A 27,054-nucleotide genomic window follows, 5' to 3' on the forward strand; every position below is an offset into this window, starting at 1 on the left:
CTTTTGTACATTATGACCCATTTTGAAAAGTTTATAGATGTTATATACACAAAAAAAGACATCTGTTGGAATCTGTAATGTACTGCCTAGTGCTACAACTGCATCTGAAATGTGCTTTCATATGAAACATTTAAAATGAAGTGTGAAATATCAATCCAAGAGGTGGATGGTGGAGTCTTCAAAGACCACTGACCCTTGTTTTATTCCTGGTTTGGGTGACATTTGTGTACAGTTTTCATGTTGTCCACATTTTGTTAAGTTTTTCTTTTGAGAACTTTGGTTTTCTACTGCAGTCAACAGACATTCAGTTAGGTGTCTTGACAAAATTAAAGTGATGAATACTATGTGTCATGCCCAGTGCTGGGCTGGCTAGCCATCAGGGTTAGTTCCTCTCCGCATCTGCTTCTTTTTCTTACCTGTAACTCTGTACTTTAAAAGGCTGAGAAAATGGATGGATATCACTAAGATAACATGTAATGTAAATAAATGAATTATTTATTTGTGCTTTTACAACACAAAAAGATCATTATGTAATACATGTAAAGCAGATGGAGCATTTCTGACCAGGTGGTTGACCTGCTGTCCTTTCAAGTAATTCTCCTTTCCCTGTTATAATTGTTCATTTATTCAGTTTTTTGGTTCACTGAAAAAGGTGCACAAAAATATTGAGACGATGCTACACAATTTCATTAAAGATACAAGGTCTATTAAAAAAATTAAAATCATAATAGGGGATTTTAAAAGTAATACTCAGAGATATTAATATATTTTTCATAAAAAAACTTCCTCCTTACATTGCTTGTGATGATGGGGTAGAGGATTACTGGATAAATGAAATATTGAAAATGTAACTCCTGTTTAAATGAAAAGAGATTAAACAGATCTTTCTAAAATTAGAAGTATACTGTATCTTTAATGTAAGCCAACATCCAACTGCAGTATGGTATAAACAGAATGTCCAAATCCCAACATAACATCATCAGTTCATTTTACTAATGCAAACCCTGAGAAAGTTGTTTTTCCAGTATTGCCAATGTTCAGCAGGGGGAACTATTTTTATAAATGTTTAATACTATTTAGATATGAAAATAACTTTCTAACTGAAGCTGTTGTTAGGTCAAGTAAACAGTAGAAACACTGTTATTGCTCTTCAGACCATAGTCAGTGGCGACAAAAATACAAACTAAATTATACTGAGTATCCACTTTATAAGTAGACATAAACCCAACAGGATACTGAAATTGTTAATACATTTCATTTCAAATTAAAATCACTTCAACTCAAATCAATTTATTCTAATTTATAGTATTTCTACTTCTGAACCCAAAAGACAGCACAAGCAATAACACTAAATCATAACCAGCATATACAAAAATACACATACTGTACATAAGGATGGATTTAAGTCCAAATACCAACTACTCTACGTCAATAACATTTGTAAAAGGATCATTCCATTAGCAAACAATGACAATTTCATTTGAAAAGAAGACAATTTGAAAACAGGTCCATCATGCACTATGTGACAATGCATCAAATTAAAGACACAGCAAGTGCCACTGCATTCACAAAAAACAGAAAAAAATGGAAAAGTAAAACAGTTATTGGAAATTAATTAAAAACGCAATACAAGAAAGCAATATGAAACAACACCAGTAGAAAATCTAACAAGAGTGCACTGTCCTAAAGCCTTGCTTAATAACATTTCAAATCCTTCTCAAATACTGAGAAAGAGATCATTTCAGAATTATACTAATAATTATAACTCATCTAAACATGACTCTGTAGATGAATTAATTAGCTCTACTTCAAATAACAGTAGTTACAGTAAAAAAAAAAAAAAAAGATTTAATGATTTCCTTTAAATTAGAAGAAAAGCTAAACAGAACCCAACAAAATAATAAGATTGCTCTGCAAAGGCTGAGAATGTGTAAAAGAGCCCAAACCCTCCAATACAATCGGCCTTATTCCAAAATAAAGAAGTGAAGCAACCTTACTGTCCATCCTGAACATCCCAACATCTCAAGAAGCAAACAAGCAAAAATAAAAAGACAATCTATCTCTATGGTTGGTTTATAAACCCACTAGTGAATTGCTGATACAAATATAAAGTTATCTTTAGGACTGTTGAAGTGACATTTTGTATCCTGCCTTTGTGGAGTGTACATTATATTCCTAAATCTGAACATATTTGGTTTGAGCATAAGCTTCATCAGCTTTTGACCTATCTGAGACAGGCTTCTTCATGTGACTCCAACACAGAATAAAAATGCATATATAGAAAATGGAATAATGGATTATTTACACAGTACAAAATGAGAGAGAACGAGGATGGGAGCATACGCTGGTAGCACGTTGCCAAACCCACCACACCACCTGGATTGGGATCCAAGTGCAGCAAGTGATACCTCAGCACCACACTGGAACAGTGTGAGGTTTCTTTTTATGGTGGCTGGAGTGTCAATCCTGTCACTAACACCCACGTTTTCCCTATAAATTGGAGGACCTGCTTGCAGGGCTAGATGCAGATTAATGTCATACCCAGGATGAAGCAATTGCAGGTTAAGGGCCTTGCTCAAATGCCCAACAGAATAGAGTCACTTCTGGCATTTACAGGGTTTGAACTGGCAACCTTCTGATTGCCACTGCAGATCCCTAGCCTCACAGCCACCTCTCCAGCTTAAGAGAATATTATATACTACTAGTTGTCCCCCATGGCTCCGCCCATGAAGCAGTGAAAAAGGACAAACTTTAAAAATCAATAAACAAACAGGTATCACTAGTTAGTGGCGGGGAGGTACACTTCAATACATGGTGAGACATACAGCAACTCGAATGGAAGCTGGCACATGAGTGAGGAGGGCCCCACCCGGCTACCCACTCCTGATGTCACGCTTCCTCCTCCCCTTGGCTCATGGCCTCTCTCACAGATTAGTCCCAATAAATTGCTCCTGCAAGCAATGAGAGATGTCGCAAAATCAACCAGATTGTTCAAGCAAATTATAGGAAAAAACAGATCTAAATCCATTAGGTGGTTCTTTTGTGAAAAACGGACAGACATACAAATAGGCAGACAGACAGACAGATGTCTAGAGATAAGACAATTCCTCTAGACGAAAGTAATCATTGTTACTTGTTTAATTTACTTGTTAAATGTACATAAAGGATATACTGTATGCTGAGACAGCTCAATAGGCATTCTTCATCAAGCAGGAATGAAAACTTCTGGCTTGTGAATTTCTGTGATAAAATAAAAAAGACAAGCTCTCTGAACATTTGTGGGTTGAGTACATTTAATACCTACCTTCCACATGTAAGAACACGATGCATGTAAAATGCATGAACATTTGTAGTATTAATTATTTAACAAAACTAAGTTTTTTTTCAAAATTAATAACATTTGACATGTAGCTTCTGTCCACAGTTAAACATGTTAAGACACAGTCAAATGAAGAGCCTCAACAATTGTACAATTCTATTTAGACATAATCTAGAAAGTCTGTAAGATATGCTTACCAAAGGTAAAAACTTACTTAAAACCACGTTGGTCATGTAAATGATGTGACACTCAGCAGTCAAGAGCAGATGGCCAGAGGGCAACCTTGTCCTCTGCATCCTTAAACAAAAATTGCTTATCCATCCTTTTACCTGCCCTACTGTCTGACACAAAAATCATCAAAATAATGAAAAATATGATTAAATAAATGGAGCTAGCTTTATGGCGTATATATATACACCTGTTGACAGTCACACTGTTTTAATATAGAGTGATTTTCTGGAGTATTAGTCTGTTTCCCCAAAGAAACATTTTATTAACCATTAGAAAATGACTGTGTGCATCTTCACAGTGACTAAAATATATGAAAAGACTTGTTTCAGTAATTCCCTTTCATCATAAACAGATAATTATATTGCAACCATTATCAAAAACATCATTTTGAAACAGTTGTGACATATTTCAGGATTTAAATAATTAAGACTGTAATCAATGAAAGCTTGTCTGGAGACTCAATTTGTATACTGTTAGACCAGAATACTATTGTTAGTACTAATTATGCTGCAAAATCAAATCTAAAATTGCCTAGATTTGAAAACTATTTTGTTCATGTAAACAAAGCTGTTTGTACATTATAAACATATTTATGTACTTTATACAGTATATACTGTAGCCTGCAACAAAAATCTTTGAATAGTAGATTCCTCTCAGGAAGTGTTCATAAAAGATTAATCATAATTAAATATTCTTAAATTCATTTGAATCCTATTAAATGTTTGCTCTACCATATAGAATTGTTTTACACCACACACTGTTGTTTTTCTTGATTTATTTTTTGCTAAATACTTGTTATTTTATTTATCGTAAAATTCAATTAAGCTTTAAATTATGAGAAAAAAGGACATATAAAAATACATTCACTTTATTGCTGAACATACAGTAGCATAATGTGATATAACTTGAAATCAGAAAATTTTTTTAATATGCTCTGTAATAATATAATTGTATATATTATATAATGATTATAATTATATAATGATTTCCGGTGCCGCAGCAAGTGGCAGCCATTCCAGCAGCTCTGTGTATGACTTTATCTTTTTACCTTTTTTCTCTATTTTTCTCTATTTCACTGATCACTTCTACCACTTTCTTTTATGTGGAATTGCTCCCTGGACACTTTTACTATTTTACTACTTGACATGGATTTTTACATTCTGAGACTCGCCTATTCAAGTAGTCAACTTAAAGCACTGAGAAGAAATGCCCATGCCGGTGTGGTTCCCTATTTACCTGACGAGGTAAGAAGATGATATCGGGGGAACCGAGCCAGCGCAAAGATAAAAGATAAGATAAAAGCCAAGCAGCCTGCGAGAAAATGGCCTTATAAACCGTCGGTGCCTTCTGTGATCCTTCGAAATGTGAACTCACTACCATATAAGATCGATGAACTGTCTGTGCTGCTGAAAAATGTCAGAACCTACAGAGAATGCAGCTTGCTGTGTTTTAGTGAAACGTGGCTATCAACTACTATCCCAGATGCTAACGTGGAGCTACCCGGGTTTAGCACAGTTAGAGCGGACAGAGATGCAAATACCAGTAGTAAGAAGAAAGGGGGGAGGACTCGCTCTCTATGTCAATACAAAGTGGTGCAACTCTGGAAATGTAAAAGTTAAAATCTCCAATTGCTGCAGGGACATCGAACTGTTGGGCGTAAGTCTGCGTCCCCATTACTTGCCAAGAGAGTTTGGACACGTGATTGTTGTTATTGTTTACATCCCCTCGAGCGAACGCAGAGATAGCAAGTGACGTCATCCATTCCGCAGTTGCTAAGTTACAAACGCAGCACCCTGAGGCACTTGTGCTAATCGCTGGAGACTTTAACCATGTAACGCTGGATAAAACATTACCTGCCTTCTCCCAGTATGTGGATTGTAACACCCAGGGAAATATGACTATTGACCTACTGTATGCAAACGTTAAAGACGCATACAGCGCCACCCCGCTGCCTGCACTTGGGAAAGCAGATCATAATCTGCTTCTGCTACAGCCTCACTACAAACCAAGAGTGAAGGCACTACCTACAACCATGCACTCATTCAGGAAGTGGTCCCCTGAGGCAGAGCAGGCTCTGAGAGACTGCTTTGAAACTACAGACTGGGATATTCTGCAAGGGTCACATAGTGAGAATAGTTGACTGCACAACTGATTACATCAACTTCTGTATGGACATTGTAGTTCCAGTAAGAACAGTACGCTGCTATGCTAACAACAAGCCATGGATTACAAGTGACATCAAGGGCCTTTTGAACCAGAAGAAAAGGGCTTTTAAAGGCGGTGATCAGCATGAGCTCAAGCATGCAGAAGGAACTCGAGTCCAGCTCAGGGTGGCAAAGAGCAGTACAGGAGAAAGCTGGAGCAGAAGTTGCAGAATAACAGCATGAAGGAAGTGTGTGATGGGATGAAGCTCATCACTGGCTGCAGCTGGAAGTGGGGTGCCACCATTAAGAGAGATGTGGAGAGAGCAAACCAAATGAACAACTTCTTTAACAGGTTTGACCACCCTAACCCACTCTCACCTCGGAGTACTGCATCCTCCAACCATCCTTCTGCTGATACCAGCATAGGTGAGACATCCCCACCCACAATTACAGCAGCAGCCAGGTGAGCAGAGAGCTGAGGAGACTTCGTGCCAGCAAAGCAGCGGGTCCAGATGGTGTATCGCCACGACTGCTGAAGGCCTGTGCGTTGGAACTGGGGAGTCCTCTACAGCGCATCTTCAACCTAAGCCTGGAACAGGGGAGAGTCCAGAGGCTTTGGAAAACATCTTGTATCATCCCAGTCCCAAAGGTATCGCGTCCTAGTAAGCTGAATGACTTCCGGCCTGTTGCTCTGACGTCACATGTGATGAAGACCATGGAGCGGCTGCTGCTTCACCACCTGAGGCCACAGGTCCACCCGCCCTCGACCCTCTGCAGTTCGCATACCAGGAGAAGGTGGGAGCGAAGGATGCCATCATCTATATGCTACACCGATCCCTCTCCCACCTGGACAGAGGCAGTGGTGCTGTAAGAATTATGTTTTTGGACTTCTCTAGCACCTTCAACACCATCCAACCTCTGCTCCTTAGGGAAAAGCTGACTGAGATGGGAGTAGACTCTCACCTGGTGGCATGGATCGTGGACTATCTTACAGACAAACCTCAGTATGTGCGTCTCGGGAACTGCAGGTCTGACATTGTGGTCAGCAACACAGGGAACGCAGGGGACTGTACTTTCTCCAGTCCTGTTCAGCCTATATACATCAGACTTCCAATACGATTCGGAGTCCTGCCATGTGCAAAAGTTCGCTGATGACACTGCTATTGTGGGCTGCATCAGGAGTGGGCAGGAGGAGGAGTACAGGAAGCTAATCAAAGACTTTGTTAAATGGTGTGACTCAAACCACTTACACCTGAACACCAGCAAGACCAAGGAGCTGGTGGTGGATTTTAGGAGGCCCAGGCCCCTCATGGACCCCGTGATCATCAGAGGTGACTGTGTGCAGAGGGCACAGACCTATAAATATCTGGGAGTATAGCTGCATGACAAATTGGACTAGTCTGCCAATACTGATGCTCTGTGTAAGAAAGGTCAGAGCTGACTATATTTCCTTAGAAGATTGGTGTCCTTCAACATCTGCAATAAGATGCTGCAGATGTCCTACCAGACGGTTGTGACGAGTGCCCTCTTCTACACGGTGGTGTGCTGGGAAGTGTGACCCGACATTTGCGCGATAGACATATGAGCGCCGACAAAATAGCGCCGATTAAAACTCGTCGTCAAAATCGCAGCGACAAAATCATGCAAGTTTCATTAAATGTGAATTACTAGTTTAAAGCATATATAATAATGTTTATTTTAGAAGTCAATACTATGTGACGCTGCATGCGTAGATAGTCCTTAAGATCACGCCCTGCATATGTAGGAAGAATTGCAGCAAGACGTCTTGATAGTTGAGCGTATTTAGACTTGCTGGCTGCCTGACTGCTGGTAATTCCGCTTTGTATACGACGCGTTATACCAACCCTCGACTGAGTTATTTGTTTGCAGCATGCCATCAGCAGTTATAACAGTTATAACCTAGCACATAATGTGTACATAATGCGTATGTACGCGTCCCACTCTCTTGGCCACTCTCGCGATTTTGTCGGCTCGCATTTGTCGAAAACCAGTTAGCGGGTTTGTCGGCGCTCATTTGTCCGTTGCAGTTTTGTCGGGGGGCATATGTCTATCGCGCTTTTGTTGGTGAACCCTGGGGAGGCAGCATAAATCTCTATCTATTATACTCTATAATATACTGTGGACCACGTGTTTGCCTGGGGGGGTTGTGAACTGGGATCCCGAGTTGTTTCGTCGTGTAATGGGTGCAGCAACGCAATGTACCAGTGCATGCTCCCCAACTTGACTTGACTGCAATTTTACTAAGAGAAATTCCTTTGGTGACACTGGTTAGCAATGAAGTACTACAGCTAACATTTATGTTGACAGTATCACATCTTCAGACATTAACTACTGCTCATCTCAAAGGCATGTACAGTAGCAAAAAGCCCAATTTATGATTCTAGATAGCCTGGATGTAAATGTTGTTGAGTCCTTGAGCTTGACACGGAGTTCATTCCGACAGTACTGGTAATGACACTAAAATCAATAAAGGGAAAGGCTCCACACAAACAAACATACCCACATTCACTCCTACTGTGTCGATGTGTCACTTATTAACATACACATGTACTGTATGTCTTGAGATATGTGAGAAAATCAGGGACACAAAATACATTGTGCGCAGACATAAAGAGAACATGCACAAACCACACAGACTCAGAATCAGGTCGAGATTCAAAGGTAGTCTCCAGAGGCATTAACAAACAGTTTCACTGTGCTCCCATTATGCAAAGGTATAATATTATTAACTGAAATCTGAAAATAAAAAAATAAATGAAAATATTGAAGTAACAAGTGGACAATCATATTTCTTCGAAGAGCTTGATATTCAAAAACACTCTTAAGCTCAGATGTAATATTTGTACTGTGCATCAGTCTCTTGATATATTCATACATACATTTTCATAATTGTAACTATTTTCATGCAGAATTATTTATTTTCACTAATTAAGGAGTACACTTCTACCATTGTGGTATTTTACTTGATATTTTGTAACTTTATTAAATTTATTCAATTTGAGTTTTTGATGCTGATTTACAATTACTAGCAAAACTAAGTAAGTAAAAGTAAATTGCTTCACAAAACAAAATTATTTAATCTGAATGCCATTATATATTGAATATCTTTCCCTGAATTTGTTGGCAGTTGAATGGAAGAAGCTAATACAAATATAAATATTGATTTTAATGCTTAGACATATTACCATTGAATGCATGTAGATAAAGATGTTCTTTTATATGAATCTATGAGTGTAAACAATAATGGGTGGATTCACTTTATATATGATTTAAGGATATAAACATAACATATTGATAACTCTAAATGACAATGGTTTCATTTCAATATAAATCCCATATAGAGACTGGAAAATTGATTCATGAAAACATCTTGAATTTGAAAGCACTAAAGAACTAGAAATTTTGTAGAAAATTTAAGGATATGCAAATGTGGCAATATTGGTTAACTAGCCTTTGACAGTAAATTATAATTTGTTTATATAATTCATATGACAACAAATACTGCTTAGTTATTTTATTATACATAGGTAGTGCAATGGTGCAAACAATGACTATAGAGGAGACCAAAAACAATTGGGGTGCCAGCAGGGCAAAACCTCATTTCATACATTGCCACAGAAAGAAAAATAAATCTTGAGTAGAAAGGAGTGCCAATGGCACAATAAGGATCAACAGGTTTCCGCTGTATGGATAGCTGAACTGAGATGCCACCACTTAGGAGCATCCTTCCTTTATACCGGCGTATTTAGAGAGGCGTCTTTTGCCAAAAAGGTGCAGTTTCTCAAATCAATAAAGTAAAAAGTAGACAAGACTGTTTGCAACAGCACCTCCTCTAATTCCAGGGTGGTACTACATACATTAGATGAGGCCAGAAGGTGAACCTCTGACATGTATGCATGAAAGTATCTAAATTATATATGTAGCAAAAATACATTTCTTAATATTTCACCATAAATTGTTAACCATTATACCTTTTTTAAATAGTAGCTTTCATTATTAGAAAACAATTAATCACTTAGCTTAGCTAACTCCACAAATTCTGCCTTGTAGTTTTCAAATTAGGTGTAATAGGCTATGAAACATATTTGTAAATATATTTAATTATAAATTACAGATAAAAACATTTCTTATGAGAAAAAAATAAAGTATGCAACTGAACGGAGATCTCAATATTAACAGAGTCTTGTTTAGTTGCTGTTACTTGCAGGAAAAGTAAAAAAAAAACTTCCAAAAAGTTGCAAGATTAATGAAAGAAATCTTGGAAAGACAATTCAAAGAGAGAGACTTCCTTCCAGGTAGATTGGGTGTGCAATGGGAGTCTAAAATAGGGTAAATTACAAGCTAGAAAACAGAATTCAAGTAGTCCTCTTGAACCCTGGACTTGGTTTTCTTCTATAATTTGCTTGAACATTACAGTTGATTTTGTGACTTGAGTTTTAAAGTTTGTCCCGTTTCACTACTACACGGACAGAGCTGCGGAGGACAGCTAGTTTTAAATAAGTACGTCAAGAAACACAGTCTATCACTTAGACTTCTGTAATGGGATGAACTGGGATGGGTCTGGAGATCTTTCAATAAAAGACTTTTGCTGGTTTTGGCAGTCACACTGATCTTTGGTACAGTACATGCTCCCAGGAGGCATGCTCTAAAAAGACCTCAGGGTAAAAATTCCTAGAAAGCTTGAGAGAATAAAGGTAAAGCTTATTAAATATATTTGAGTTGACCATTCATTCCATATGTTATTATTTCTGAGTACAATAAGTAGCCGTTATATCCCTGACTAGAACAGCTTAACTAAAGGAGAAAAGAAAAATGGCTGCCTAAGTGAGAGTGCTTTCTGAGATATCATCGCCTCTTTACCAGCTCAAAAAATGCAGCAACAGAAAGGTGACAGCTCCAGTCTCTCAGCTGCCAAAATTTCTCTAGGGCCCAGTACTCAATTTTCCCTGCACCTTAATGTGTTAGAAGGGGCTGACAAACATGTGCTTGTGCAATTATCTCAGGGAATGTGACATGGAATAATTAACTATATGCTAGACGAATATTGTTATTTTTAACCTAGACTTAAATATTCAACCAGGGTGTCTAAAACCCTGAGAATTTGCAGGAAGAGAGATTTAGAGCTGGTGGGGGTCTATAACAGAAGGCTCTGCCAGGGCTGCATTTTTAATTATGTAGGACACTAGAATCTTGAAGTGAAGGTGTCATGGTGAACAACATGTACAGTAAGTAGTAGGTTGCATAAATATTCTTGGACAAGTCCTTTTATGGATTTTATAGATTAGAAGCAGGATTTTATAATCAACAAAATTTGACAGGTAACCATTGAAGTGTAAACAATACTGAGCTAATGTAATTAATTTTCCTGGTTCCTTTGAGTTGTATAGCTGCGACATTTTAAATTAACTGAAGCATCCAAATAGTAGTGCATTGCACTAGTCTATTCTAGAAGTTTAATATACATGCACAAGGTTTTACTGCATCCGTTTCAATTTTGCAATGTTGAGTATGTAGAAAAGTGTTCTCTTACAGGCTTTACTTATGTGAGCATCAAAGTCCGGATCAATGTCGATGATGACACCTAAATCTCTTACTATAACACGTTGTGTGGTTGAAAAGCCATTTATATTGACTTAAAAATCAGACCGCCTATTCCTTACTGTAGCTGCATTTTCCCAAAATTACTAAAGTTCAGCAGCTTCAACTCAAAAAAATGGGACTCAACAAAAGCCTGACGCGCAGAAATGATTCCACAGACAAAATATCTTTGTTTTAAAAAGTTTAGTTAAGTTTCAAGTAAAACAGTTCACACAAAAAAAAGGAATTAAAATAGCAAAAAAGGAAAAATTAACCCATCAGTGATAGGTGAAAATCCACGATATAGAAAGACAATATAAATAAACATTTTTTTAATAGTTTAAACCTTAAAATACCCCTCCCACATGCTTTAAACATATGTAAACCTATTAAAACACACTTTGTAAACACATATGATACGTGGATGTCAGGCTAAGGATATGAGTAACATCTCTCTATTATATTATTGGCAGGGAGACCAGGGAGACAAGACTTGATCTTCTCAGAAGACAATATGACCTCCCACGAGAGACATTTTAACGTCACACAAGACAAGACAGTGAGACAGAATGACAGCTGTTGTACAGGCTTTTAAATGATTGATGCGCAGAGTGACAAGCAGAATAGGCATCTTGGCAGAAGCTGCACAAAGCCATTCGCTGATCCGTCCACTTCTACTTAGCATGCATTCAGCTCTCCCCCTTTACAATGTGAGCGGGAGAGACGCGAAATGGCAGGAGTGTAGGGGGGGTTGAGCAAAGCAATCAAGACCAGATCATCTTGGAGAGACACTTTGACGACACGCAAGACTAGACATTACAACCTTAGGAAGCAAAACCCGTGAGACGGTGACTTTTGCACGTCACGCCCTACTTGCAAACAATTTAAAACAAGTTCACTGACATCTAACCTAGCTGTTGTTGAAATGCTTTTGGCAGACAAATTTCAGGTGCTCCCAACTCTTAAAACAATGCCAAGCAGAACATGCAGCTTGCCAGCAGTAACTGCAGCAAGCCAGCAGATGATCCGAGCACTTCTCCTTAGCGTGCGTTCAACCTTTTGATTTCAGTCTGTAACAGCTAGTGTAAAGTTTGGGCTCATACTCCATTAGCCCGGGAATGTCAGATCTAAACACTAGTGTGGCGAATTGCTCACGTACTGAAGTGACTTTAGCTGCAGGTGGTAGTCCCATTTTACTTATGGTGCCAAGCAGAGTTGTGTTGCGTTACAGCAGTCTATTAGCTGGCGAAAGCACTGTGAAGAAGTTGTCTCTTGCTATGGTTCTGCCTTTGTCCAGTCTGATAGCGGTCACGGGACATCGTATCTTTGATTGCCGGTACAACAAACAGTTCTGATCAGACATCAGCCACAGTGCTGCACTTTTGAAAAGAACAGAGATAAATGTCACAAACTCAGATAGGGAGAGGCAAGTTCGTTGTATCACATGAACATCACTGAGAGAATAAAAATGAATAATAAAAAAAAAAGCGCTAACTTTTACAAGTAACCAAAATTTACACCGGGTGTTACAGACTTAAATCAAACGTATGTTTTTATTATATTATAGTAATTATAATAATAATAATAATAATAGCAGCTCACTACTCAAAACACAGAGTTCTCGGTCTCGAACCCGGGATCTTTGCATTATAGGGCAGCAGTTCTTACCTCTACACCATTCAAAAATATGTATAAACTCCCTGTTGATTGACATTTGAGCTTGGGTTTTTAACTCATGGACAGAAACATGTAAATCAAATGTTATTTTTTTCTTTGGTTATATTCTTGAATAAAAGCACACATGTTTATTTGATGTTTGGACTAAAGTCTTCACACATTATACACTTTATGTCATTATTAGTATAACATGGAAAACGTTTCTGCTTTAGGTATGTCTTCAGCATTTCTTGCATTTCCTTTCATCCTACACTTAACCAGATCTTTGTAGACACATAACACACATGAAATGCATGTATTCTAAATAACGATATACTGTATTATTTACCCTATACAACTCCAGGCACCCCTCATGCAGATAAGGAGCCTTGGCTTGAGCCGGGAGACCTTTTTGCCCACAAGCTGAGGTCCGTCTAGGCGGTTGACGGGACAGCAGGCTGCCTGCTGTTTGCACTGACCGACACATTTACAAAACAAAAGACGCTGATGGAGAGGTGGGATTATGAGTTTTTTCATAGGCTTCAGAAATTCTAGTGTTAAATGCACAAAAGGAAAGACATTAAAATGATCACAGAGACAGCAAAGAGGGCTTACACAACTTTAGTTATATTTGCATTTCCCATCTTACTCCAGCTTCAGAGAAAAAAGCTAGATGGAAGGAGACCGCTATCTGGAGTCATGTGCTCTCCTAGTCCAATAGGTGGCAGCATTTCTCCCATATGCACACCCACAGCCCTGCTGGGTCTCATGGGAGCCACCAGTTGGTGCTTGGGTGAGGAGGTTTCCACTTTTTAGGGAGGTTCTGCCTGACCAGGAAGTGCTTCCTGGATTTAATGTGGTGGCACCGGAAGTGGGTCTGGTATAAATTAAACCATTCTTTCTCACTTAGTCAGTCAGAGATGGGTGGATGAGGACAGAGCTCACTAAAAAGGAGTAGAGGAGAGTAAAGAGACGGAGAAGAAGACTTTTACTTGCAATTGTGCTTGTGCAACCTTTGAAGAAGCCTGTGAAAATTATTTGTGCACAATAAATCATTTGTTTGAAACCCAGGACTTGAGTATTTGTGGTTCTGTTTGGGGTTCTGCAATGCTCCCTAGAGATCAGCATACTATAATTGTTTGTGTGAAGCAGTTTGCATATAAGGATACAGTATATTATTCTTGAATCCTGCTTTTTATTCTTAAAACAATTGTTTAATGAATAGTTGAAACATCATGATATCATAAAAGGAAAAAATATGTAACGATTATTTGCCATATGAACAATTAGAAATGAAGGTTAAAAAATGTGTGGGATGAAATGCTGTTAGAAGATTGTATGCTGAAGAACATAAAGGGCATACAACTGAAAAAGGCTATGTAGCTGAAACATTGTGTCTGTAAGCCTTTACCTTTTTTCTCCTTTGCAGATGCATGCTGCCACAGCCCTTCACTAACCCTGTTATGAAAATGTGCCTGCTATGAAAGACACTGCATCTCTTATGCTGATTTTTTATGTCACTGTATGGAACTCTACCCTCTTACAAAAGGCTTTGATGGCCTATTCAATCTGGTGGACTCTTTTTTTTCTTTAAATTATTAGATCTTTAGTTCTACTTACAATGTATGATTCATTATATTCCTATAAAATGAATTCAGGACTAATAAGTGCTATGCTATTAAGATAAAGGCCATTTTTCAAAACACCAGAAAACACAATCCACTTTAACCATGATAATTTACCATAATCATTCAATATATAGTCATAAGTTACAAAACCTATAAATAATTTTACTATATAGGATCAGAAAGGATTTTTGCTCTACCCTTCTCATGAATTTTCATTCCATTGGTTACAGCATGCATAATCTCATACTGTATATAAGTAATTTGGTTTCTTTAAGAAATGTATTAAGCCCTTATTAATACCAATATCTATTTTTCTGTTAAATAATACCAGAGAAATCTATAAATCTTCTTTATGGCCTTAAACTCCTTCAGACATTTTAGTAAAGTAATTTAAATTAAGGTTTTAAATCAGTAGACCTCTAATTATAATTTCTGTTCACAACAACTTTACAGTACTACTGCACAGAACCCCTATCCTCTGTCTGATCTTTTCTGCTCATTGTGGTCTTTTAAGTTACTGGAAATAATGAAATAATAATAATCTACAATCTGAATGATAATTTTTTATTTTTGTTTTATATACAGTGATTCAAGCTTAAATCTAAAAAATGTAACATAGAATATCTGAGAATATTTGCATCCCCTTGTTGTGTAATTTTCATCAATTACTTTTATTTATATATTTTGAAGATATAGTATTGTTAATATTCATGATCCTGATCAGTGCCTCAGTGCATCCATTTTGTCATCAACAGTGAAGTCCAAAAAAAAAGATAAATTAGAAAATAAGACTTTAAATCTACTAAACAGTGGGAGTATACAGCCTGCCTTCCTACATCTTTATCTTTATCTGTCTTTACGATTTTTATTTCACATGCCCTGGAATGTCTCTACCTCTCCGCTCCTGCTACAAATTCAAATACACTTTGTGCGATGTCACCATTTTGTCCCTTCTTAGAAATACATTTAGGTCAAAGTTTGAATAGGGACTGGAACCAGAAGCTGAATTAAAAGTTCACTGAGTATTAGTAATGCTGCTTTCTTTTGTGAAGTGTGATCACTGAGAATGGTTAATGCCTTATAGCTCACTATTTTCACACACCACCTGCATATACTGTATGAGATTTTTTTTTTCTTTATTTATGATTAGATAAACTATTGTGCCTGAGACCTTTTCTGAACTAGTGACATTAACTAAGACATAACACTGCTATTTTCATGTTTTTGTATTTGCTGAGCTGACTTATCCACTTTTAGGGAGGAGGTAAGCCAGCACTCCTTTAGGTGTAATCAGATACAACACAGGGTTGGCCCTGAAGTGGACGTATATTCAGTCTCTACAGTAGATGTCATAAATCTTAAAATGTTAAGCATATATGAAGCAATCATGTCTAGAATAAGTCATGCTAGGATTCTATTTAATTTTTCTGAAAAAATAAATGTGGCCAGTGTGGTCCCCGGCCGGGATGCCCAGGAGGACGTGAGGAGGGCTTGTGCCTCCTCCAGACCGCGAAGGGGCGTCCGTCCTGGTTCTGTTGGGGGCCACGGGTCGAGGGCATGGAAGCCCTACTCTGTAGGGGCCCGTGGTCACCGCCAGGCGGCGCCCCAATGCCGGTTTATCCCGTGTGGTCCTCGGCCGGGGCTGGAGCCCGGCCGGGACGCCTTGGAGGACCAGAGGAGGGCGTGTGCCTCCTCCAGACCAAGTGGGGGCGTCCATCCTGGTTATGCAGAGGGCCTCGGGTAGGGGGCTTTGAAGCCCAGCCCTGTAGGGACCCGTGGCCACCGCCAGGCGGCGCCCCAGTGCCTAATTGTCCCTGGAGCCCAGCACTTCCGCCCCACCAGGAAGTGCTGGGGGGAAGACTTTATGTGGCGCCCGGAGAGCTGCCAGGAGGACAGCCGACACTTCCGCCACGCTGGGGCGTGGCTAAGGAGGGGATACCGGGAACACCTGGGGCTCATCCGGGAGCATTATATAAGGGGCCGCCTCCCTCCAGTCAGTGGTGGATGTCGGGAGGAAGCAGACAGAGCTGGAGAGAGAGGACGGGAGGCGGCCAGGAAGGCACAGAGACTGTGGGCCTGGGCATTGGGGAAATCGGTGCAAGAAGGCACTGGGGGTGCACGTGAGCAAAAACTATAAATAATAGTATTGTAAATAAACGGTGTGTGGGGAAAAATATGCTGTCCGTCTGTCTGTGCCAGGGCCAGCTTTCACACCAGATAAGTTATCATTAGAAAGAATAATCCATAAGTAAAAATGAACAAATAAATAGAATTTCATTTTTTAAATTTATTCAAGTATTTCTGTGGCAGTCACAGAGGAAAAAAAAAAAACAAAGATCTAGGTAAATCTAAATGTTACTCCACTACTTATGGAAACATAGGACGCAGGACATAACACAAGTCTAGAGTTCATTTGGGGAAAAAAAACCCACATAGTATTGTACATTTCAGGCCGTTGTAGTTCAAGTCCATTTTGAAACATTTCACACACACACAAAATAAAAATAAAACATGATACTACATATGTGGATTACTTTTTGATGTATGGTACAGAGGCAGAGTCGTTTGGGTCCTTGTGGAGTTTTCTACATATTCCACATATCCAAAATCCAAAGTCAGATTTATATGTTTCCTTTGTGAAAGTTTGCTTGGCTGGTAAGGGAATGCTGGAGTCAAAAAGGGTTGGAGACATGGAGGTGATAACGCACTGACTACAGAGGGTTTATAGTTATGGTAATGGAGATTGTCAACTGTTGTAATGACATCTTTCCACTAAATTTATTTTTACAGGAGAACAGATAGATAGATAGATAGATAGAATTATATTTGAAGCTCCTTAAATAAATAAATATATAAATAGGTACATAGATAAATATATATAAACACATAATGGTCTGAACACACACCAGAATGACTAAAAAGCAAGAAAATTAAAAAGAAAGAAAACTTCTGACTTGGCTGTCTCAGCCATAGCGAGGCATTATGCAGACGCATTGCTGTTGGTAAAAAGGAGCTCCAGTAACGTTTCTTGACACACTTCTGCTGCATAATTAATTGGCTGAAAGTCCACAGTGTTAGTGTGTCCAGGAAAGAATGGGCAGTTTTGTTCATAATGATTTTGTTTTAATTCTCTCGCTTGCTACCACCTGCAGGGGGTCCAGAGTGAGCTTTTAATCAGCTTGTTGATTCTGTGGCCATCCCACCTAGAAAGCAGCTATAAATCTGTTCGATCAGCCCCAGAGAGGTAGCAGATTTATGTTTCAGTTTATTCATATTGTATGTACTTGTTTGTCTATAGATGTAGCTCTTCTTTCTGTGCTTTTGTGTTAATAACTGATATTTTTGATAAAGAACTAATTTTTGGCACATTTAATCAACTTTAGAATGTTATAATGGACTTATCCTGTGATATCGACTTGACAGAGAGAACATAAAGTTCTGAATTTAAAATCTTTTTGAACTCCAACTTAATTTTAAACCTAAATTTTTCTATAAAGTTAGGAACCAAAACTATTTCCTTCATCACTGGAATGATTGTTTTTTATTTGCTGCATGAGTCTGATTGTCTAAAGTTCATTATTAATTATTTTTCTACCAGTAATGGCACACTGCATGATAACGTGCGGTGAATACACTTGATTTGAGCATTCATAGTTTTCATGCTCTTTCTCTGTACGTTTAGCATTCATTTGCTCAGAGGTTGATGCACTTGCTGCTTCCTGAGCAGCTCTTCTTTTCTCCACCCTAGCAGCCAGCTTTTTCTCTTCTTTCTTTGGCATCTTTTCATGTTAAAACTGATTAAGTCAGTGCTTTTGTTGCAATTACTTAGTACGTTTTCCTGAATTTTTTACTTAAGCTGGCACTTAAGTCTTCAATCTGCTTCAAGAATGATTCAAGATATGAAGAGGTAGGGGAAGAGACGGCGGAGGTGGTAGGGATGAGAACGGCGCGCATACACATACTGTATAGTATGCTGGCCACTGCTGAGAGTTGATTCTATAATAAAATAAAATAAAAATAAAAAGAGGACTAACCTTGGAGGTCAATCATCACCACAAAAGTGGATAGTAGACATCATGTAATATATGTGTACCAAATTTCAGGTCAGTAGTTGAAATGGTTTGCAAGCTACAGGTGATATAAAATCCTGGACAGACAAATAAAAAGCAGCCACTGTAGCTTATTATATATAAAGACTAGCAAAATAGCCGCGCTTCGCAGCAGCGAAGTACTGCATTAATATTCTTATTAAAAAGAAAATGTAACCTTTTTAAACTGAGGGAAAATATGCCAATAATTATTTGTTAAGGATCTCTTTGTATACCATGTTGTCAGTTCGGCCCTCTGGTTGTAACATGACCAAGCTTCACGCTGAGCTTACTCTTAAGGATGCAACATACAGTTGGCCTTGTAAACAGTAATCTTGTCTCAAATCTCACAGCTTGGATTGCTGCTGTCATATTCGGTTTGAGTTTGACGGTTTGTTTCAATTATGACAGTATTTGCAGGATTTGTTGTATTGTAGTGACATTCGGCATCTGTCAAGCGTTGTAAGCACAGAACCGGTTTCAGCGATAAAATCACATCCAGCTTTTGAGAGTTTAAACATTCATAAACATCAAAGTGTCCACTACTGAAATTGTCACCTGTGAATCTATGATGTTTAAGAGGCATTGTCGGTTGTTGAAAGGTGTAAAATATTTGGCCATTTCGGTACACTTGAAAGCGACAACCGAACAATTCAGAGAGAGCCATCAACTCACATGCAGAACCATAGGTGAAGGGCTTAAGCATTTCACTCTTCTAGTGCTCCTGTGTAGTATAATTATCTCCTGTACCATCATCAGTCCACACCTTGAACCTGTCCCAGTCATTCAATACATAACACACAATGTTCCTCCGGATATCAAGAGTGAGCCTGATATGGCCGTGCAATATGTAATATAACAAAGAGAATGGAAAAGGTAAGTGGTATCTCCGGGCATGGAAACCACTCGGTAAGTTCTTTGATCGATAGTGATCATCTCGATAGACATGGTAATGGGGGTTGGAATGATAAAGGAAATGGGTACCTGAACAATGTAAAGTAAGTGTAAAATACCTATACAATAACTATAATTGTAATAAATGAACAATAAAACAGCGGAGAAGCCGTGGATAAAACAAAAAGGCTGTAGTTATCAGTAGGGAGATGTGAATCCCGTGGCGAAGCAAGGAAGGGAATGTAGAGACTGGAGCGATGGACGGCCTTATATACAACAACATTGGAGGCGTTGGGATGGGGACCCAACGCCACACGGTGACCGAGCTGACCGAGCTGCAGGCTATCGATGTATATATGGCGGATGTTGTTGACCGTAAGTAGGATTCAGTTAGCACAGGAAAGCCGCCTACCAAATTTTGAAGATGGGGCCATAAATAAGAAAGTTCAACATGGCGGACGTTGCCTTCTACTTACACGACCATTGAAATAATTATGACCATTACATGTAGAATTTCGAAATGAAGCCTGCTTAACTTTTGTAAGTAAGCTGTAAGGAATAAGCCTGCCTAATTTCAGCCTTCTACCTACATGGGAAGTTGGAGAATTAGTGATGAGTCAGTGAGTCAGTCAGTCAGTCAGTGAGTCAGTGAGGGCTTTGCCTTTTATTATTATAGATTCCACCTTGTTCATGTTAGCTTCTAAATAAATGCAATAGCCAACACTAAGCTGAAAGTAATATAGCATCCAACTAAATTTCAATATTTATTAGCCATTGTTTGGATAAAGGTCTAGTGTGGTATAATTATTTAGTGCTTGAAATGCTGCCTCATGGGTCTAGTATTCTGCATTCAAATTTCATTAATGTTGCTGTCTGTCTCCCTTTAAGTGGCTTTCCCTCCAAATACTCCAGTTTTCAACAAGAATTCCCTCTTAATTTTAAGATGAAATTTCAGAAGAAGCCAGCAAGATTTTACATTATAAATTAATTTTAAAAGAACAAAAGGGATAAAAAAAGAGTCCTGAAGCTCACTAGAGATTTTACAGATGTTACAGTATATAAAGTATCGAGTTTAAGGTATGCCAGGTGAGAATGGTGTGTATTTCCATCATGTATTTATTTTAGTTGCTTCTCCTTGTACTATGGCATCATGATGTCACTGAAGTGCCTACTGTTGTAGTGGCCCAATTAGTTTGTGTCACACATGTAAGTATGAGGGGCAGCTAAAGGGTTTAAATGAGAGTAGTTTTTCAGCTATCACTCTAATGTAAGGCTAGCTTTAGGATTTGTTATTGGTTTTGTAAAAAACACTGTTTAATTTTGTATTACTTTAACTCTGATAAAAACATTGTGTCCTGAGGCCCCATGTATACAACATCAAAATTCTTTTTTAAGCTTGTCAAGCCATAGATACTTATAAACCAATGCCCATTTTTATATATCCCATACTTTATATATATATATATATATATATATATATGTTTTTCTTATACTTTGAATGTCGGATACTATACAGTATATACTGCACCTAGAACATGTAAAGATCAATTCGCTTCCAGTGTTAAGACACTTTCACTTGCCTTAACTAAAACTATTGTTTCCTGTAATTGGATGCAACAGCTGCAGTTTGTACAACACTGTGAAGCATGTCAGCAAATATACCATCACTTCAGAACAGGTAATCCACCTGAAGCTAAGCATGTTCAGGCCCAACCAGTACTTGGAAGGGAGAATATCCAGGAAAAGCTAAGTTTGATGCTGGAAGAGGTGTTGGTGGGGCTAGCAGGGCGTGCTTACACTGCAGTCTGTGTGTGGATCCTAGCACCTAAGTGTAGTGACAATGTGCTGTAAACTTGGTGTCATCCTTTGAATGAGATGTAAAATTGAGGTGCGGATTCTCTGTGGTCTTTAAAGATACCTGGGCATGTTTCAAAAAGAGTAGGGTTTATCCCAATGCCCTGGCTAAATTGCCCATCTTAACCTTGTCTATTCTAATCATCCCTTGTCCCCAGTTGTCTGTCTATCTCATCCCTTCATCACCTAATATCTGATGTGTGTGGCAGTACTGGCACAGCAATGGCTACCATTGCATCATCCGGGTGGGTGCTCCACATTGGAGGTAGTTGAAGGGGTTCCTCTCTGTCAATATAAGGTGCTGTGAGTAAAGAAAAAAGTGCTATATATATGTAATTAGTGTGATGGACGGCCGGGGCCCATACCTGCCCGGGACACCTTCTTGAAGGAAGGACCGGGATTTATCAGATATGCACAGGGCACTACCTTCCATCGAAGTGTTAAATGGCAGACCCCCTGGGTTGCAGCGGTGCCTCAAATTCCCATGGGAGTTGGAGTTTGGCACAGCCCTGTTGGACTCTGTGGGGGCCACTGGGGGAACTGCAGAGCCCTACTTTGTTGGGCTTCCGGACCTCTCTAATGAGCCACCTGGGGTACTCCCAGGCACAGCATAAAAGGAGACGCCTGCCTTCATTCACAGAGCCAGAGTTGGGAGAGAAAGGGCAACACTTACCAAAGGAGGACTGGTGGCGGAAGGAGAGACAGTGAAAGAGAGACTAGAAGTCTGTCTCGGTCAGGGCTGAGGTGCTGGTTAGTTATTATTATAATAACACACTGCATGATGCAAATCAAATATTTAAATCATGTGAAACAAACTGAATTAGAAACTCTAATAATCAAGGATGAGTATTTGTTAAAATAAATTAAGCCTGACTAAGAATTAAACACCTTAAAAAGTGTATTTTTTGACTGCATTTGTATAAAATGATTTATGATTTCAGTTAGTCCACTGGTAATGATTCATTTCCAATTTGTATGAGTGCATGTAACCCCAAATTCCTAAAATATTATTTAAATAAATAAAGTGTCTTGATAAGAATCGTTAAAAATGAATGTGCTTAAATATTGCTTTTCAAATCACATTGTCAGAGGCACTAATAGAATTTTATCGTCATGATCTGGTATTTGCACATGCTGATTTGTTGCTCAAGCACAATGTTAAAGATCAAGAAACTGCCACCAAGAACAATCTTATGAGCACAGAATTAAACTGTTACTCATTTTAGCATCATGGTTTGTGTAGATCTGTCATATAAAGGAGCTCAAGAGTTGATTCAGAATTAAAAAGTTAAAGAAATAAATCCTCAACAACATAAAGGAGACTTAGTCAGCAAGTTGCAAGGCTGTGGAATTGGCATCTGTTTTTTAAGCCTGATGGATTAATGTAAATGTAATTTCTCTCTGGAGTTTGTGAATTTGTAATGAAAGCAGATGGGGCAATAAAGCAAGTTAAATTTATAAAAGTACCTTATGAAAGTTTAAAATGTACATTTCCTGGTAGACTGGAAATCAAACATACAGTAGCTTTAAATTATATTAAAGAAAAAAAAAAACCTTGCACCGAATGGCAAATTAAACAGCATTTTCAAGAACAGTAGACAGAGAGTAAAAAATTCAAATCATTACACAAGAAGAGCAAAAGTTAATTTAGCGGTACAGGCTACAGAATCTTAAAAATTAATTAACTACAGTCTAGTCAACTGTGATTCCTTCTAAATTGTTAGGCAGTGCCTTAAATAATTAATTAAATTTGATTAAATATACTTAACATCTGGCAATGCATTTCATTATTATGGAGATGACTGCTTGGGTAATTTATTATAAAAAGATACCTTGAAGGTCTTAAAGTGTAGTGTTGCCAATCTTATTGTTATGGGTCAGACAAGATGAACAAAAGAGGTCCTTAATAAGGGGTTTACACTTAATAAGGCAGACTTTTAAAAGAATGCTCTTTGAATGATGTTAGATCAGCTAGTGTTCATGGTACATGATTTTTGGTTATTAATCAAAAGACTGCAGTGTTTCTATAGCCCCAAAAATGCACTCCTAAAGCTCAAAATGGGAGATTTATTTGCATCCAAAAACACCATACTGAAAAATGATGACCAGGAGAACTCAAAGCACAACTTGCTGCTTACCGAAGACATTCCTTACCTTTGCTATTTCAATGGCACTTTTGTACCTGGCATTACCTTGCTGTCCAGGGAAATCTTTGCAATGCTTCATCTAACTTTAAATTCTGTGGTGTTATTCTTTGTGGTGCATTGTTCTTTGTTTTGCCGCAATGGCGATTTCCATATGGTCACAAAGAGGGAATCCAGGGCACTCCATTGCTGTATTTCTTAAAATGTAGAACCCAAAGACTTACAAATTTAGAATGCAAAGAATTGCTTACAGCCTGCAAAGAAATAGTGCAGTAAACTGCAATAGCCTTTTCAATGCCTGTCAGTGCAGATGCAAAAAAGATAAATATGGACATAGTCAATAAGCTTTTTATATAAATGTCTGACAGAACTTAAAGACAGGAATACTAAACTGACATGTAAAAGAAGAGAGTGTGAGTAGAGGCTCTGTAGAATTCAATGCTATCATTTCACTACTCATGGAGCACCATGGCTGCCCCCAGCACATTATTGTGCCTTGCGTCAATGGGAAAAATATACAGCCACAGTTTTGAAAGTGATAAAAACCTGAAGATTACTCAAAGGAGTGGAAATCAGTTGGCTTTTGAAGCATTTGAGTAGACAAGTAATATTCAGTAATTTGTGGATGTTTGCATACAAGGCACCACTTGTAAACAAGCAACCTACAATCCCTTGAAGCAAAAACAGCAAAAGTTGTAGAAATCTAAAAGCAGAATGGTTAGTATACATTGAAATATTATCTTTAGGGAATGAAAGTGTAAAGTATTTGGATTTCCTTTTAGCTAAGTTGTGAATGAATTATTATTTGTATAAGTTAGAACCATATCATTGTGATGTTTTCAGTGGCATATTTTATATTAAGGACAAGGAGAATGCACTTTGCATGATTTCAGATATATTTGTTTCATGCACAAGATCAGTTATCGATGTTTATAAATGTACAGAGTTTGATTTATGAATTACATGCCCCACCCTGAAACAACCCAAGTAACTGTGCCTACTGTACATGTTCTGGACCAGATTAGTACATTATAATCACAAAAGCATAAGTGCATGATTTTAAAAAAATATTATTAGATGTACTACAATTTTAAGAAAAGGCTCAGTTACTGTGAAATCAGTTTAGTTAGTCTGTCATGCTTTTTGAGTCATCTAGAGCAAAACTAATGTGAAGCTGTTGGCATATTTTCATGTACCTACTGCTAAGAAATCCATCTTCTTTAGTAAACATTTCATTTTACTCATCTCTTCACTGTAATCACTTTGTCTGAGTAGGTTTCTGGAGACACCGACTCCAAACTTTTTATTACATTCAGCAAATCCACTATTTTCTTGATCACTTTTCCCCTACACTTAAACTGGAAAATTGATACCAACCTGGATAAAGCATTTTCAACCCAGAAGGTCACACTTTACAGACTTAGAATAGGATGAAAAGGGTTTTATCCTCAAATGGCACTGACTTCCTGTAAACCCAACCTGGTTAAGAAGGTTAAAAGATTGTTTAATTTGGCAAACTGTTTGGTCTTTTTATATTAACAGTTTGTAGCAACAAAATTTCAAATTAATAAGGTACTGTATATAAGAATAGAGACATCTTGATTAACTGCTGAATAACACTATGACGTAGCTCCATATTCCAGTGTTCCCATTCTGGTCCAGTTGACTTTATCCCTATAACCTAAAGATGAGCTGCTTAGGTTGAATAACAATTATGAATTGGACTAATAATAGTGATATTGAGCACCTAGAAATAGATGAGTGTTTGTTACTGTCTTGTGTTCAGAACTGCTCGGATTTGCTCCTGTATTAGAATAAGATGGTGTTCAAAATAGGAGTAATTGGCATCTACTTGTTCTTTATTTGGCATTTCCTACTATTTCATTGGTAGGGGTGCGTACACAGTGGAAGTTTTGCACATGCTTATGAGCCACGGGATTCACAAGGCAAGAATAGCACATGCTCAGAGCTGTGAATGTATGAGTCTGTGGCAGACAGAGTGCTAGAAAATGTTGACCAGAATTACTGCATAAAGCAGGTACTTTAGTTTAAGATTCCCTGAATCCCATTTGACATGTGTGACTGTCTGTAAATGTAGCACTCGATAGTGAAAAATTCTATCGACGATTCACCAATCAAAAAACAGTACTCGCTAGAGCCTACCCTCTTAACTTTGACAAGAAAAAAAAAAACAGTTTTCATTTCAAGGCATATTTTGGGTTGCGTGCAGCATCACTGAAACAAATAAATGAAGAAATATTAAACAAATACATAAAGAAATATGCAACAAAAACAGTATTTAATAACCTATGCACATATATCATTGTGTTTTTATTTATTTTCACATTTCATTCACAATTTATTTGTGTATTTATTTAATTCATATTGTATGAAATATTCTCCATATTGACAAACTAAATAGGTTCATCTTCATAAATATATTTGAGTCCAAGATATACAGTCAGACATTTAATGTCTCTTTAAGATCACACTGTTCTCCATGTGTTTGATCCTGTTGAGCAGATGATATAGAATAATGGGGTCACTTTTGCTTTTCTTGTTGATGACACCCAGATTTATATCAATGGTAAACAGGAGAGTTCTTATTAGTATTCGTAATGGACTGACAGTGGGCAGAATTCAAAAGCATAAGAACGTCTTAACATAATTCTAAAAAGAGTAACTGCAATTGCTAGTAGATGTTTTGTAAATAAAATTTTAATTTACTGTGAATTAGTTCACCTTTCTTATTTATTCTTTGGTCTTAGCTTCGAGCCTTATACTGAAGTGCCACACTGGTCTACGCCAGCACTAACCCACTCTATTTTTGCTCTTCACATGGCTCTTTCAGGTAGCTAGTTGTGCTTAAAAGGACGGCTCACTCTTGCCGCACTAGTTAGAATTCACATGCCACTTTTGTAGGCGTGCTGTTTTATTGGCTCCCTGCATCTGGCTACTCATTTTCATGACAGCATGTCAGCTAATACTGTTGGTGACACTTGATGCCATCCCCATGCAGACACAAGTTGCCGATGCCGTTACAATAACAATAATGTAATAAGGTATTCTGTCCATTGCAAGGGTACTATATGTTTAATATCACTTCATGGTAGTAAAAGTGACTGCAGGGTTTATGGTGTTTACCTTCAAAGGTTGTCCTTTAAATAAAAATGTTTATACCTCATGTGAGCATCATTTACTGGAGTGAAAAATTCTCCTTCCCGTATTTTTTTTATAACAGAAGAGAGCTTATCAGACAGAAAATATCTTCTTGTCTTAGAGATAAATTGCTGCTTTGATTAGGTATATGAGGAGAGACCACTGGTTGGGAGCTATATAATGAGTGTATGTACATAACAAGTGGGACATGCAGGTTATGTGGTTATGACTCCTTTTGTTGGCCTTGACAGCAGGAGCAGGCTGCAATGCAGACATTTACATTGTCACCATTGCCATCCTGCCCTAACAAGCATTAAAAAAAGGTGTCATTTTGAAACA

Source organism: Polypterus senegalus, chromosome 2 (assembly GCF_016835505.1).
Source record: "Polypterus senegalus isolate Bchr_013 chromosome 2, ASM1683550v1, whole genome shotgun sequence".
In the NCBI taxonomy this organism is placed as follows: domain Eukaryota; kingdom Metazoa; phylum Chordata; class Cladistia; order Polypteriformes; family Polypteridae; genus Polypterus; species Polypterus senegalus.